A 17,050-nucleotide genomic window follows, 5' to 3' on the forward strand; every position below is an offset into this window, starting at 1 on the left:
GGGGAGATGCCGGGTGCCGATGAGAGCATGTTCACATAATCCAAAACAGATTTTAGATAATCTGTGAACGAGGCACAAATATGCAACACAAAAAAAGAAAAACAAGCCCTGGTAAACATGAAGACTGGAATGGGTTTGACATTATTAATCTGTAACCATTCTTTATGTGTCTTAATAGAAAGACACATGCCCCCCCCCACTACTGTCCCGGGGCACTGATCTTTTTTTGGGCCAACCTGCCGTTTGCTGTGCTCTTTTCAAGTCAACGGCCAACTGACTGAGAAGTGACAGGTGTTCATTTAAAGTCAATGTTTGAGACACATAACACTCAATAAAATAACATCAATATCATTCTAAACTAATTAGACTCTTCACCCCTTACTTTTCAAACAAAGATAAAACTCACATAATTCAATAACTTCAGAAACTTTATATATATTTACCTTTTTATTATGTTGGTCATCCTCAAAAATGTTATATTGTCGCTATGCACAAATGTTGTTTCAATCCCTCACACAAAACAGAAAATCAATTCTAAAATCTGAATTATGGCATTGAAAGAAAGTAAAAGTTGTATTTAAGAAATGAAACATATGATCCATGCTTCCTTACATCAGATTCAACTGTTTGCTATATAATTACGTTTTTGTAGCTCAATCTTTTTGGAGTGAAGAGATTGATATTGAATTGAATTTATATACAATTGGGAGCGAAAACCAAAAAACCTACTGACAAATTGTTTTCTATTTTTGCTACTACACATCTTGTAAGGTGGTGTCAGCTTGCTCCTTATACTGTACAAAGATCTACAACATGTCAAATATAGGCCTACACAAGTGAGATCCTTATGAGTCAGAGATAAGCTTGTACATCTTAAGTTTCATTGGAAAGATGTAGAAGCATCATATGTCTTGGTTTTATGCATTTATTAATCTTGCATTGCCTCCTAATCATGCTCTGAAGGGGCTGAGCCCAGTCTAACAATGACTGCTACTGTGGTATGTTGTGCGATATAATACTGTAGGTCAATGAGGGGTTAACTTCTGACAAAGCACTGTCAGGAACATCCATCACATGCACTTTACATTCAGGACCCCACTTAATGAGCATGTTCCTGCGACGTAAATGAATAAGAATTATTCTGATAGCAACGGCCTCGAATACGTATGAATGGGAGCCAAAACAACAACAACAACAACATCTCAAACAATAATTTGCCCTCTAGTCTGACAAAAGAGGCAGCATGGAGGTGCCATTTGATGTGTCCCACGCTGAGCCGCTAAGGCTCATAAAACAAAGTCTTTGTACCGGTGGCTCAGAGTTCAGATGAGGGGGACAATATACACACTTCATTACATTTTGTCAAAAGGCGCAATGAAATGTGTGTGGGACATTGTTCCTGTGCATGTCTCCCTCCATGGAATTTCTGATTGCCGATGTTGCTACAAGGTCTCTGCTAATGAGTTTTGTCAAAGACAATTATGATCTTGGTGGAATGGCCAGAGAAGGGAGGAAGTGTCCCCCACCTGGACCCCAATGAACCAGGATGGAGCATGGCACAAAGTGATGTAAGTGTGTTTCCCAAGGCCTTGTTTGTTTTGTAGACCTTAGAGTAAGAAGACTCTTGAGCTCTGGCATGTTAAGAGTAGGAGTAAAGACTTTTAACCAAAGTTTATTTTCGTCTACCAACTCTGTTCACTCACAGTCTGTTACTGCCTGATTGCAAATAGGGTGGCTAGCTCCTAGCTCAAGCTTATGGCTTCTGCTGCTTGCCAAACGACTCTCCTCTTGTGTCAATTCCACCGGTAAACCAAAGTGCAAGGTCACTGTTGGACCAACAACTGGAAGGGGTGCAAATGGTACTCAGGGGATTATATAAGTGAAGATGACCATGTTTACGTTGAACATACGCTCAAATAAGCAGGTCATTAAGCCACCATCACATACTAAAAACCCAACCCGAAAGGAGACCCGATTCTTACTGCATGCCAGCTTCAGAGGAGCTTCCGTGTTTAGGGCCTGAATCCCCACATTGTACCCATGCAGTGCTAAACTGTGTACGCTCCGGTTTTCTCGTTTGTTCTTTCATGTTTGTGTGCTCGCCTGGCAGTTTTCTGTTGCTGACCTTAGGTTGGCGTCCCCACCATAGAATAATCTCCTGTGTCATTTGAATGCCCTTTAATAATCCCCTGCATCTCATTTTTAATCTCGCTGGCTCCTTCTGTTTTTCTTCCCCTTCATGTAGGGCATCTGTTGGCCTTTAACGTCTGCTGTTGAGTCTCCATTTGACTTTTAAACAGGGCGTATCGTGTCAAAGCCTGACCACAAAACAGTCAAAGATCTCACATTTTAAAGTCTCTACAAGCCATTACGCTAGAGTCGAAACACATTTTTAGTTATGAAATATAATGCACAGTTCTATGAATAACATGAAAGTGGAGGTCAGGCTGGTAATGAGAGAGGCAGTGTTTTGACACTAAAATAATAAATATAGTCAGAGTGTTTTGGCTAAAGTGGTGCATGTTAACATACCTACATTACAGTAGATTATAGAGGAGTCTCGGCTACTCAAGTCAATGTATGTATTCTCATAAATCCCCTGTTCATGACCAGAGGGCAAACACAAGTTAGTGACTTGCTGGTAAACAATTATAATTGCATAATGGTGGAGACCAAAACAGAGCTACAAGTCAAGAGAGTATGAACAATAACATGAACCAACAGTTATAGCTGATGCTGCTTCATGTGAGCCAGATGCAGAAAGTGTAAGGAAGTGACTTTTGTGGTTGTCAGCTTGTTGTTTTTGCCGTTAAGTAATGCATTAGAAATGTTGTCAAAAAGTTTTAAACTTAGAGAAATATGCTTGTTTTCTTTTAGCAAAGTAAAATTCAGTTTGAATTAAAATGTTGATTAAAATGTCATTTAGTTGAAGCCATATTTTGATGATACACATTTTCGATTCTAGCCATTTTTAACTATGTATCTCAAGTGGATGAAGAATGTTAGTCATCTGATGGCTTTATCTTGAGTAGCCAGCAAAACTAGTTGATTTGTATTCAGTTTTTTCTTTAACCATGTGAATAATTAACAATAAAGGGATTATAACAGTAACAAGCTTGTGTTATGATTTTGATTGAGAGTCCCCTAGTGGCAGAACATGGCACCTGCTTTTAAGCTAGCTGTAAGCAAACTGTTTTAGATGCTTAAACTAATCACTAACTGTTATGTTACTAGAAGCTTTACTTGTGTGAGCTTTGCCTAATAAACACACACACACACACACAGTAGGGAACTACCACTGCTTTCCCTCATGGTGAGTCCCGTTTGTGGCTTGCACCCATGGGTCTTTCACCTGCTAGCTTGAGAGTTACCGCTGCTGTCAGTCATGGCAGTGGGCCGTCCTCACACCTCTGTTTCACATATGAGCTTTCAGAGTGTGTGTTTGTGCACAATTATCTGAGTTCAAGCTCTAACCCACACACACAAATCCATTTTCTTGTAAAATGTCATCTTAAAGTTGTATTTATCAAATAAATCGGGAGGTACAATGAAGCTAAAAGGCTAAATACTGCATAAAGAGCGCTTTTTGTATGGTCTTCTTCTGTTCCACTGTTTGATTTATTTGTAAAGAGAAACAGTCCAAATTACAGAAGTTTATTGGAGTATAGTTCCTTGGGTTGCAAAACTCTCATTACTTGGTGTCTTTATGGTCTTAGCTTTTTAAAGAAGAAACAAGAATATTTTAATTGTGCAGTCGTTCTAAGGCTGTAAAATGCGGTTTTATGATGTTTGTTTGCAGTTTATTGGTTTAGAAAAAAAGTCACATAAATATTCAGACAGGCCACAGACATAAATTTAGTAACATCACATTACATGGACACAAATCACATTTGAGGTCGAGCTCTTGGTTAGTGCTGATTTAGGATGAGAAGAGCCGTGTCACAATATGTGTATTTTTGTGAAGCTGCATAGGTGGAACATTTCATTTGGACTGCAGACAGCAACTATGTTCAGCAACAGCTTTCTGGGAGGCAGCAGCACTCTCAATTCTCTTCAATTTATGTCTCCAATATCCTCACTTCTATTTTCCTGTGCCAACTCCGCTGCACATTTGACAGATGAAGTCAGCATGTAAAGCCATCAGCTTGTCTCTTTTGGAGACTCTACACCTGACTGTTTCCCCCCCCCTCTTCTTCATAGGTGTGCAGCACAATGAGTAGCTGTAGCAGTAGCACTTATAATGAACAGCCTCCTCCGCCTCAGTATTTCCACAACATTAGTTTCATTGGCATCATGCGGGCAGGAGGAAAACTCTCAGCAGGGCTGTGTAACAGTATGGTGTCGACAGCACTCGTCTCCACTGGGCTCTGCTTGGGGCCCTGCCTCTCTGTGTGAAGCTCCTGTAGGATTAGACACTGGGGTCAAGTCAAATGGTTGCTCGCTGTAATGGAGTCTCCACACCTGCCTGATGTCTACATCAGCCCTGCTTTCTGTTACTCACAGCCCTCATATATCAAGCAGACACACCAAGGAATGCAGAGGCCTCTCCAAGAAAAGTATCTTAATGATTACGGAACTTATCATTACTGTGAAAATGCTGACCTCGAAAACATATGTACGCAGAGCGAGTAAAAATTACAGAAGACCGCTTTGAAGGAATTATGTCAAACGGCTCTTGATCAAAAACAAAAGTGATTTAAGACACTGGGGGAGAACCTCATGGCCCGTAAATCAAATCACATCCTTTAAAAATACATTGTATGGAGGTAATGAAATGTGAAACATGGGTTTGTTGATCACAAACAAAGTGAATAGGCTCAATGCATGGGCCATAAAGCGGCCCACAACAAGGCCCTGTTGTTGGGGTTGCATGCCAGTCGTGACCTGGCTTTGATACAGCGGAGCAATAAGAGGCATCGAAGAGGGGGAGTCGTAACACGCTCCTTATTCTACAGCAGCAAGGTAAACAGCTGAGGGAGGAGGGAGGGAGGAAGGAGGGAGGGGACACACAGACCACACATTTTCAAAGTTCACTCTTAAACACAGTACGCTCATAAAAGTACATGTCCCATTATTCACGGGTGGGATTTCTCTCAATCTCTTATAGCATGCAGGCAAACAGCCCAACGCCTCGAGCTGTGTCAAATGATGGAGCATCATAATTACGCCCTTTTTATTGGCCATCTTATTCCAGCTATGACTGATGCTGCTCCCAACCCTAAGTGTTTCCATTTGCACTTTCATGTGGCAAACGAGCAGGGAAGCCATGGCTCGCCTGCCTTTCAAAAGGTGGGCTGACAAATATTTATGGCCTGACGTGGAGTCACTTTTAATCAGGGCGGCTGACCTGTTCCCGAGGAATCTGGCCGCTGGAACACGCTTATCTCCTCGGTAATAAACGAGCCTTCAGAGGGCCCACTGTGCTTGCGTTATGCGGTTGTCTAAAAATAATAACTGACACATTTCTTTAGAATCACTCATAATCAAGAACCCAGAGGAGGCAAATGCAGATCCCTGCTGTAACATGGCAGAAATAAATCAATGACCTCCCTCTACTGGTCAGAGGCCAAACTACACTGGAGTGAGTTAACAGACTCTCATAACCAAGGGGGAAATATGCTGGAAAGTTAGCCAGCGTTTGTCAAGGAAATATTATTTTAACATGAAATATGCTTCCATATTTTTCTGTTTTTGGTTAACTAAATTACATTTGTTTTATGTGCCCTTTGAGAGAAATGTAAGGCATGAAAAATGGCAAGCACACCCCGAAAGAACAACGGATATATTACATTTAGAGGACAAATTATGCACATCCTGTGAACGCAAATCCCTTTAAACTCATGGATAAGTTGAATTACCTAGCACCAGTCAGAAGTAAAAACATGTCTGATCCAATGTGTTGTAAATCCTGTATATTACTGTGTGGCAGCTGTGATGGATGGCAAAGGAAGCCAAGAAGAGATATGTTGATGAAGCACTATTAATAGAAATTACCTCAACTTCCAGACATCATATCCAGTCAAGATGTTCTGTAATCCGTTGCTTTGGGTTTAACTTCTCCACTGTTGTCCCCGTCTGTACTCGTGCACTATATGTTTCATGCTGTCTAGTTTTGAAATCTAGATTTATGACACCAATATGTTCTTTTCCATGCTTTAACAGCCTATAAGGCATTATGGGAGGGCTCCCTTAGTGAAAGCAGATATTTTCCTCCATATTGCGAGTTATGAGGAGAGTGATCCTTAAAAATGAAAGCCATAAATCATTTCCCTTCATGATTATGCCATTAACAGGAGCATGGTTTTGTCGTTTAGGTCATGCTAATAGTTTGGTGCTTGAGGTTGTGGCCGTGGGGGAAGGATCACGGAGCGACGCATGTTCCCCTTTGCCAGAAAAAGGAGAGAGTTTGTCTTGGTGGTCCTGTGTTAGTGCTTGAGCTTTCTTAGCCTGATCAGTGTAGACGTTATCCGCATCTGCTCTGGATTTCGCCTCTTTCTTTCCCCCCTGTCTCCCAATTGGAGTTTCTATATTGGGCCTGGTTGTGGTCTTACAGAAAGACCCCCCGACAAACTATCGGAGCATTTTGCACTCTACAAAAGGCACCGGATGCCAGCAGAGTACATATTAAATTTGTTACTAATTTTAAACTTGGCATGGCGGACCACGTAGCTCACTGGAAGCAGGCGGGCTCAGCCCCACTGAGACCACAACCACAATACAAACAAAGCATATGGAACAGCAGCCCGCAGTGTACTACTGACAGCAAATGTTTAGAAAAGAAACTTTTAAAAATAACCCAGTGTAATAGAATTAGCGGGAGAGAGGCGCCTGGCAGCATGTTTTCCCCTTTCTTTCGCCTCCTGCGACAGATTAAAATAATAGTTTGAGAGACATAACAAAAACTAAAGAAAGGATGAGGCTGCTTTGTGTTTTTAAAGATCATTCAAGCAAGCTGCCTGGGCAATCCTGAGGCATCTTTCACTCATTCTTTGTATGCCTAACTTCCCCAAAAGAGCACTTTATAATCGAAATATCTCAATTGCATAACTTATTGAGCCGCGCATGCCAAAGTAGATAATGTCATTTAAAAAGCTGTAAAATAATAGCTGGGAAAATTAGAACTATTCAGATATTTTTACTTGAGGAAAAGTAGCAAGTCCAAACGGTAAAAACACTCAACTGATTATAATTAATTAAATATCAAAATTATTTTTTCAATTTCATTATTTATTCATTCTTGTAATAATTCAATAATGCTTTATCGACTTTACACAACTTCTTTAATAATATAATAAAAAAGTATTTGTTGATTATATATTGTATTAATATAATATATATAGAACTGCCAGAAAACACCTAGTAATTTTTGTTTTGTATTAACTGAGAGAGAAACTGCACTATTTGCCTCAAATATAGTGGGGATGACGTATACAATGCAAATACTTAGTTACTTTCCACCGCTGGTGAATAAACATCAGAAGCTCAAAGACTTGGATGCATTTCACTTCCTGCCTCTTCCGGCAGCAGACATGTGATCTGCAGCCATGGAGCGCTCAGTGTTGGTGTGAAATCACTGCTATTAACACCCAACAAAGCGGATTTGGATCTGCAGCTTCTGGTGACCAGGTTTGTTTAAAAGGTGCATGTGTGTCCGTGTTTGGCTATCTGACAGTGTGAAACTCACTGTGATATTCTCTCAGCTCTGCCCTCCTGTCCATGTGTATTGTCTAAGTGGCTGTGCTGAACAGGATGTTGTTGCTGGCCCCTGCTGCATCTGTCACCCGTGGAACTGCAGTGACCTCTAGAGACAGCTCTCCCCACATACAGTGTGGAGGCAACCTGAGGTGTTTTGGCACAAATCAGGTGAGTGTGTGTGTGTGAGTGATGATCACAGACAAGTCGAGACTGCGGCCGGCCCCGGGGCCAAGCCTGGATGCATCGTTAAAAGCACACACTGACACAAACTTAATCGCACACACATGCAAAACCACACACACACTCGTCATTAAAAGTGCATACCGGCACTCACACACAGTTAAACAAACACAAACAGACGAGACCCCGGGCCACCCTGCAGATCAGCCCGCTCAGTGTGGGAGCCGTGTCTTCTCTGATCTAATATGTTTAGCAAACATTCATTTATTCTCCCCCAATCAATAACACAGAGCAGCGTGTGTTTATGACTCTGCCTCCACTCGCTCAGTTCATCTGCAGTTCACCCTAGCCCAAACACTGATTCACCCTCCAGCCTATCTCTTTTTCTCTGGCAGTCGATGACTATGTCTCTGTCACTCTCTCTTTATATCACTTCTTTTCCTCACTCACATACACCTTTAATTTTAAGCATTGTTTTGAACTTGCATTGTAACATTAAAACTAATACTGAGATGCCTGGAGGCACATGGATCAAGGGAAATTTAAGATTTGATGTCATATTTCAGAACAAATGTGTCCGTCTAGCTGCGAGTGTAAGTCTTTGAGTAGAAGCGAGACCAAATAGTATTTCATGGTTCCTCTGAGCAAATAGAAAATGTTTTGATAAGGAAACAGATTGAAATAGCCACGTTTCCAGCTCATTTTGATTTGCAAAACCACCACAGAGAGAGAGAGTGTTACCTTTAGTGGCACTATGAAAGTAGACGGACAATTATACGGCATCTTGAAACATGCTGAATGATTCGCTATGGAGCCTTTACACCCCAAAATTCCCAAGGTAGAAAATTATCCCGGATAAACCGTTCCAAAAAATGTAGCCGTGAATCAATATCAGATGCAGGCTGAGTTTCATTTTGAGGGAAACTGGTGCTTTAACTCTCAGCTGAGGAACACAGAGTGTCTGGTGAAGCATAGAGCTCATTCATACTCCCAAGTGCAGTAAAGGTACTTTTTATGGGTAGTTATTGTTATCATAATTATCATTCTGTGTGTACCATAAAAGTGGATGATGGAGGATATATGGATGACTGAGGCTGTAAATAGCGGTTGCGGTGGAGGGCCGTAAAGCTGTCCCCTCTTTTCTGTGGCAGAATAAATAACATGTGTGCACACACACGCTCAGAGCTGAAATCTGCTTTGCTTAGTGAGGTCACTATATACTGGGATGGGAAGTTAGTTATCTTTTTTATAAATGTCCGAACATTTCATTTTCACAAGATCTCAATACTTTAATATGTTATTTATATCACTTTTTTTTATTGCCGCTTCTCATTGTTTTTATTACTTCTCTTCTTTTTGTATTATTGCTTGCCTTTTCAACCTGCTATACCATTTTACTGTAACACTATACATGCCCTGCTGTAGGACTAATAAAGTAATTCTGACCCTAGGTTACTCTCTATTTGGATTTTTGTAAGTTCAACTTTTTGTTTGGGTAGAATTCACCACCTGAAAGCAGCATGGACTGACAATAATTATCCCAACTGTCTGTACTGTGTGCAGTTACAGTGCAATATGTGCCTCCCATTAGCAGTGTACAGTACAGGGGCCGATGCACAGATGCCCTGAGTGGTGCCATACGGCCGACGGCTCATTAGAGCTCAGATGGAAGACATGAATCAAAGGAGGAGAGGAGAGGAAACAATCAATCTGCCTAATGGGAATCCCCAGTGAGGAGCGTGGGCCAGCCGTCCCGCTGCAGCTGTAGCTTTTTTTGTATACGTGACCTCCCAGTTTAAACGACCCTCCAAAAGGTCCCAACTGCTGCCGGAGCCACCGGAGAGCAGAGTACAAACACACACACCAAAGTCTCACAACAAGCCATTAGCGCAGGGGGCCGCCCACTGAGTGTGTGGGCGCCTCGTGGTGATGATGTGGTTTCTTAAGCGGAGACCGGGAGACCTGACGTTCCCCATCGTCTCCGGGAGCACATGTGTCGTCCATATCCTTCATACCAGGGAATGACACCAGGCTTAATGTGGGGGGGTATCAAAGAGTGGATTTATAGCGTGGAGGGCGCCTGTGTGCTCGGAGGCATGCAGAAATGTTTACCGTCAGTGTGTGGCCGAGGTTAAGACATCACTGTTGTGGTGTAGAGTACATAGCACTTCAAGGTCAAGGTCAGGTTTCCTCCCGTAGTTTTCCTGAACTTTCTCCACTCCCACTTTGGTCTTCAGACAGCTTTCACGAGCTTTGATCTGGTACACTCTGCCTGCTGAAGACTACTTATCTATTCAGCGCGGGGTTTGCTAGCAGTGCTTAAAGAATCGAGTTATGCTAAACAGAGGTTGATTTAAACCAGAGGTTGACCTCTGACCTGGGCTTAGAGGATAATGTCCCAGGCAAGGAGAGCAAAGTCCTGTTACCGTCCATGAATCAGGCCCCCACCGACATTATTTCAAAATTGCTTAGTTGCATGGAACTCCCTTTAGTGCTGAACGGACTTTCATAAAATTGATTTTCTGAGTACACCCTTTTAGCAGCTATAAGCTTGAAATATGAACCCTTCATTGCTGAAAGCATTTCATTTTTTTGCCCCTGTGACTAATGATCCAGGGAAGAAGTGTGTTTGAAATTCTCCTCGGCAGCCATTTCCATAATTAAACACTGCTAATTATAGAGCTTTGGCTGACTTTAAACAAACAGGCACAGTTTCCGAGCATGCTTTCACGCCTTGCGTTTGGAAATGCAAATCGTACCCGTATCGTGTGTGTGTTTTCCTAGATGAAACTGACAACATTAGGACACATTGATCACCAAGATCACACAATAACGCCGAGGAGAACCCGACAAGCCATCGGTGGTTTGGTGGAAAAACAGGTATTTCTGTACAATGAAGATCAAAGCTAGCAGTGCTCAAGTATCAGATGATTGAATGTGTTCATGTGTGTTTGTGCATACATGAATATGCATTCATTCATTACCATGAGTGCCCTCTGGTAGAAAAAAAGCCCCTCTCTTGGCCAACAAACATTTCTGCATTGTTGATTCTAGTGCTATGATACTGCTTGTCAATTTATCAGCCCTTGACAGCAAGCCACTAGAAGCCATTATATCAGACAAATGAAAATTATATATGAAGATTAACATCAAGTCATTTGTTAGGGAGAAAATAATACTGCTAGGAAATAAACAGGGCACAGCACTGAGAGCTATGCTGCCAGTAATTCACATATCACCAGCATTTAAATTATTAAAAAGATTGGAAATCATAATTGGCCATATATTTTTCCCATTCTTCTCCACACAAATGGCTCGCCTGGGGTACTTGACATTCACCAGTGGTTTGTAATGTAAATGACAGGAGCTATTTTCTCCATATCTTAACAGCGGATGGAGTGATTGACTACTGAATATAAGCAAGCTACAGGTGGGGGTCAATTACCATTTGAATAATCGAGCATCAGTGGCTGCCTGGCTTGGCTGTGAAGTGTGACACATTTTTATCTCTATGCATTTCAATGAAGTCAGACTGGTACATAAAAGGTTATCACCTAGGAAACATATTTGCCTAGGCGCAAGTTAAACAGGCAAGTGAGATCAGCATAGATATTCAATTTAACCACTCAACCCTGACCTATAAATATTTCAACAAAACCCAATGAGGACCCCTCCCTCAGCCCCAACCCCCTTTTCTCTCCTTCTTTGATCCAATTCCATTTCAGCAGCGGGAGATATGAGGGAAGAGAGGGAGGAAGGACGTGGGGGGAAAAGAGAGGGGAGGGTATGAGAAAAGAAAGTCAAGCACAATGTAGCTTATCTATTAAGTGAATTGTTTAATGCATCTGCCATCTTCTCACCCGAGGGACGGGTGGCGAGTGCGAGGGGAGAGAGGGGAGAGAGGGGAGAGAGGGGGACAGTTTCACACTACAGGCCACTGGTGGCTCCGAAGTTGAGGACGAGACGGAGACTAATCTATAGTTGTGAGCTGACAAATCTGGCCTGACACGGTGCTCTGTAGCGGGTAGACTCGGGAGATGGGCATTAATCACAGCGTGTGCTCTGCTGAGAGCTCAGGCACACTGGGGACACCTCAAAGTGAGCTGGAGGTTATACAGGCGAGGGGATTAATCAATACAGCCCATAATAACAGCCGACCGCCAGCACTTAAAGCCCCACCGGTACCAAGGCACAACACACTCACGGCGACCAACTCACAAGGAGATACAAGGAGGAGGAGGACACACACACACACACACACACACACACACACACACACACACACACACACACACACACACACACACAATTCTGTGTGAAAGAAACTCTCTGTGAAGCACGTCATGACACCTTGGGCAAAATGGATTTACAAACTCAATACAAATACTTTAATTTCATAACTTTTGTCAGGAAGAGATTGGAACACGTTGTGAGAACAAAAGTGAACCAAACTGACTGGTGGTCATGAATACGCCTTGCATGGGTGCCATCTCTCTATGGTTACAATACCTGGGTGGGAACGAGGTTTAGATCATCAAAATAATCGTTTGACTCATCCGTTCATTCCTTTCTTTTGGGTGGGGCTTTTTCAAGTGAGGACATGCAGACTGTATTTCTTTTTAAATCATCACATTTATATTCCAAGCCATCTTCACATAATACAGACACTGCAGATAGAGTAGAGCTAAAATTGGCACAAATCATCTCTTGGCTTCTTGAAGATATTGTTTTTTAGTGCAAAAAAGAAAAAAAAATATTAATATAACAAATACTACAAATGCATCCCTTGTCACATTATGTTTCCTAATTGTAATACTAAGTTTGTAATGAAAACTATTCTTTCCACAGAAACTGTTTTTATGCAATAATACCGATAAATAAAAAAAGATTGTTCCACATTTTTGTCCTGTCACATACAAACACCTCCATGTCATGACCACACCTCTCACACCTGAGGTCTGGCTCTATAATGCCACGCTGTGCTGTGAATGCACCGCGGTCTTGCCAACACCAAAACTGACAAGCCCTCTCAGCTGGGAGTATACAGGGACGAGGTGTGTGTGTGTGTGTGTGTGTGTGTGTGTGTGTGTGTGTGTGTGTTTCTGAGTGTGTGAGTTGCAGGGGGGCCGGGTACGAGATAACTGCGGTGTGCAAGGAGTCCAAAAACTGGCTCAAGTGTTCTGTCAATGGCCGCCNCCCCCGCCTGCCCCCTCGCTTCATACAGTCAGCGAGGGCTGGTTTAGCAGGAAGCAGACAGTGTAGCAGGAGGTGAAAACTCCAGCTATTTGTCAACGTGGCGCCCGTGTCAAAATGTCAGACCAAGGGAAATTCCCCGTGCAGCTGGGCTGTTGCTAAGGAGACAGGCCGTATGGTCGGAGCAGGAGCATGCTGTCAGCGACCAGTCAAACTGCCTGAGACCGGCAATCAGGAAGCGCTCACTCTCCCTCTTTATCTATCTATCACAACTCTCTCCGTGCTCTCACTGAGCCTTATTCACTCCCACTCTGTCATCATCACTTTCTCCATTTTTTATCTGCATCTTTCTGCGCATTTCCCCTCCTTTTCATAATTCATCAATCCATCCTACTTTATCACTGTTCTGCTACCAACATGGAAATGGGAATTGTTTTTGAAATATGCCTTTAGAATTGTGTCTCTGTCTTTTCATCAACATTTTATTTTTGTCTTATAATACAAAAGGAAATAGAAATGAGGGTGAGCAAAACAAGAGCAGATTTTGGATAAGCTTGACCGACGAATTACGATTCAGCCAATCACTGTGCGGGAGTTATTTCACAATATTTTCCTTACGTTGTGAATGATTTGGCTCGTGGCAGATAAATTGTCAAAAACAACCGTGAGGGTTAAAACCTCACAGAGCATAACAGTAAACATCTTCACGTTAGCCTGAAGTGCCAGGTCTGGTAATTTCATTGTCTCACCCCCGGAGAGCTCCAATCCCAGAAGATTAAGATTTTGGAATAACAATAACAGAAAATCAAATCAAGTAACATATGAGACGTGAAAAAACAACATTAACTGTATTCATGAGCGATGAATTCATTGCTCTATCTTTTCTTAAGCTTAAGCTCTTTGACTTGGCGTTTACTCGGAGAGGGTGGAGGATTTACTGTTGCAAAATGCAAACAGGGTATTTATGGGTCAAACACAGCCTAGCTGGCTTTATGGCAGATTATGCCCTTTTTTCCAGAGGAGAACACAAATTCTGCTTGATAGTGGATTGATAACATTTTAAAGCATTTAATATGTTTTCTTATTAGGTCATATAGTCAGGGTTGGCGTAAGGAGGAGGGGGCGGGCTGGTCTTTCATGACAATTATAACAATGTTGTAATTGTTTGTGTGTGGGTGTGTTGTTTTGTCTCTTCTTCTGGCCTGTCTTCTTCTGGCCATTTTGTTTTTCCTATCTTAACACCCCTCCCTGAGTCCATCTGGTACCTTTGCTCCCCCTCAGAACACGGGCCGGTGGAATTCCCTGGCCTAATTAATGAGCAGACACTCACAGACGGCCGAAGGCTCACATGTCTGTTTCTGCGCACCGCGCTGCCTCAGGAGGCCCTTTATTGAAAAGGGAAATAAATTAGATCAACTGGACAGAATGTAGCAGCGAACAGCATGACATGTCACACACACAGTTTCTGACCAATGAGTTTTTGAAAGATGCTTTTAGGCGGAACTTACTGGTATTTTGTGATGATTGTCCAAATCTGTGCTCACATTTTGGCTCCAAAAGGTTTCTGTGTTTACACTATCATAATTTAATAGTATTACTCATAGTGCAACATATTCATGCATCATGGTGGAATAGGAAAGCCTTGCTGAGTGAAGTTGCATGCACTCAATTGGCTTTGGTGCCCTCCAAGTTTGTGTTTCCTTCTGTGTGCCAAAGACACATTTGTGTAAGTTTCACTGTGTTTGTATGTTTATGTGTTAGCTTGGACTTTGCCAAGGTCATTTCTTGGCTCCTTTTTCCTGCATGCTTAAATACAGCTCGAAAAGATGGACAGGTATCTAAAGAAATGCTAATTTATATTGCATGATTGTACAACTTAAGAGAAAGTCTCTGAAAGTGGCAGAAAGGCAGCATGAGTCTATAGAAGCTGCCAAGCCACCCATTGGGCCACCACGGGATCCAAAAATCTAATCAATGATATCATCTCTCTTCCCAAGTGCCAAACAAGTCCTCGAGAGCTAACAATACGAGAGCGGCATGAGTTGCAAATGACAGGAAGACGGGAGGAAAACTCCCTTGCAGTATTTCGTTGGCAGAGTTAAAAACGAACAAGAAATGAACAATATTTGCCTTTTTCTTGTCTGCTTTTGAGATGTGACATTATTAGTCATGTGGGACATCGGTCATGCAGTGATTTAATGACACATCCAGCCCATGAATCTTTCAGCTTCGTTCCCCAACCTCAACAAGGCATGCTGGGGCTGTTCCTGCTCAGCAGCTGCTGGAGCGAGGCTGTGCCGGAGCCCGGGCGGATCTGCCAGCGCCGGCACTTTGATCTCAGCTTGTGGAACAGATAGCTGTGAGGCCGGGCTGGATCTGGCTGGGAGAGAAACACACATATCAGACCCATTCCCACAGGCCTCCCCCTCCACCTCCTCCCGCATTGGACTCCTGTTTAATGACCAAAAACTGACCAAAACCAGTTTGGCAATATTTCCTGCAATATGTGCTGCAATAAACCTTAACAATTTGTACATGTTGTACGACCTCATTTAATTTAATTAAAAAAACTGAAACCGTTTTTCCACATCGCCTTTTTTATATATTGTATTCAATGTTTAATTTATTTTGGAAGTAAACTGATCAATTATAGTGTCTTCTTACTTATTCTGCATATTTTATGATTTTATTCCATACATAGTTATATCTGGTTAGTGTTGATATGTATATATTTACTTTGTAAATAGTTATTGTATATTCAAATCATGTGCAGTGCATTATTAGTTTGATGCTGTAACAAAAATATATACCAATTCAGGATCAAGTATAACTCATCTGATCTCATTTTATAACATTTTTAGTTTTTTATGTAAAGCTTGCCTTTTTTTTTGTTTCAACATACTAATATTCTAAGTTTGAATGAAATAACACAACCTGATTCTTAGAAAATTCAGGCCACAGAAATCCCATTAAGCTAAAAATAATTCAGAACCAGCAGCAGTCAGTATTTCCATGTTTTTGTAATTACCTCCAGCCCCACGTCCTATCTTTGGTTCCTGAGGAGCCAGCTTCCAGGAACAGCCCGCTCCATTCACACTCCCCGTGCAGCTCCACTGACATACTTTCCCTGCTAATGGGGCCACCTGCAGGTCTGCTGGGCCCCGTCCGGACCGAGTCAGAGGGGACTGCAGACGGAGCAGCGCTGACGTGGTGCTGGGCATCTGTGACTGGCACCAGCATAAGAGCTCTTTCATTTCCCCCTGTTCTGCAGAGTGCCACGGGCACACACACAGAGCCGGGCACGGGCACAGGCCAGGGCAGCGACACATGTCAGGAAACACTTTCTCTGTGATCTGAGCGAGTCAATGCTCCCCCGACATTTGGACTGCAGTGTGGAAGCTGCACAAAATGCCAAAGAGAAGAGAGGCCATTTTTGTTTTACTCCTAAACATGTTGAAAACTTTGAAAAAGAATGAATATCGTACTGAGAGTCTTTGATGGATCTGGCACATTTGAACTGTATCTACATTTGCTTTTGATAAATTATCGCCCATGTTTGAACTGCGTTTAATTGTGTATATCGTGTACTTCTGATAGTATTAAATGAAACGCTAATTTCACAAGCACAAAATGCTACAATACAGCATGTAATATTATGATACAGCAGGAAACAGCATGATACCATACATGATACAATGTGACACAATATGAAACCATGATATATTAATACAAAACAACCTGATAATCAAACGAAAACATGTGGTCTTCCTCCTGGTAGAGCCACATAGAGAAATGTTGTTCTGATCTTATGTCCCCTATCAGCAGGACAACATTTCTTGTCAGTGCGCTTTGCCCCTACTTTTGGGCACTTGCTGTAACAACGGACGCTGTCATTCTTCTTGGCAGGAAAGTCTTGGTACAATACGACCCAGTACACAGTACAACACAGTATGGCAGTTTAATAGGAGATCGCGGACCCAGT

The sequence above is a fragment of the Notothenia coriiceps genome, unplaced genomic scaffold (assembly GCF_000735185.1).
Source record: "Notothenia coriiceps isolate Sejong01 unplaced genomic scaffold, NC01 NC01_scaffold00037244, whole genome shotgun sequence".
In the NCBI taxonomy this organism is placed as follows: Eukaryota; Metazoa; Chordata; class Actinopteri; order Perciformes; family Nototheniidae; genus Notothenia; species Notothenia coriiceps.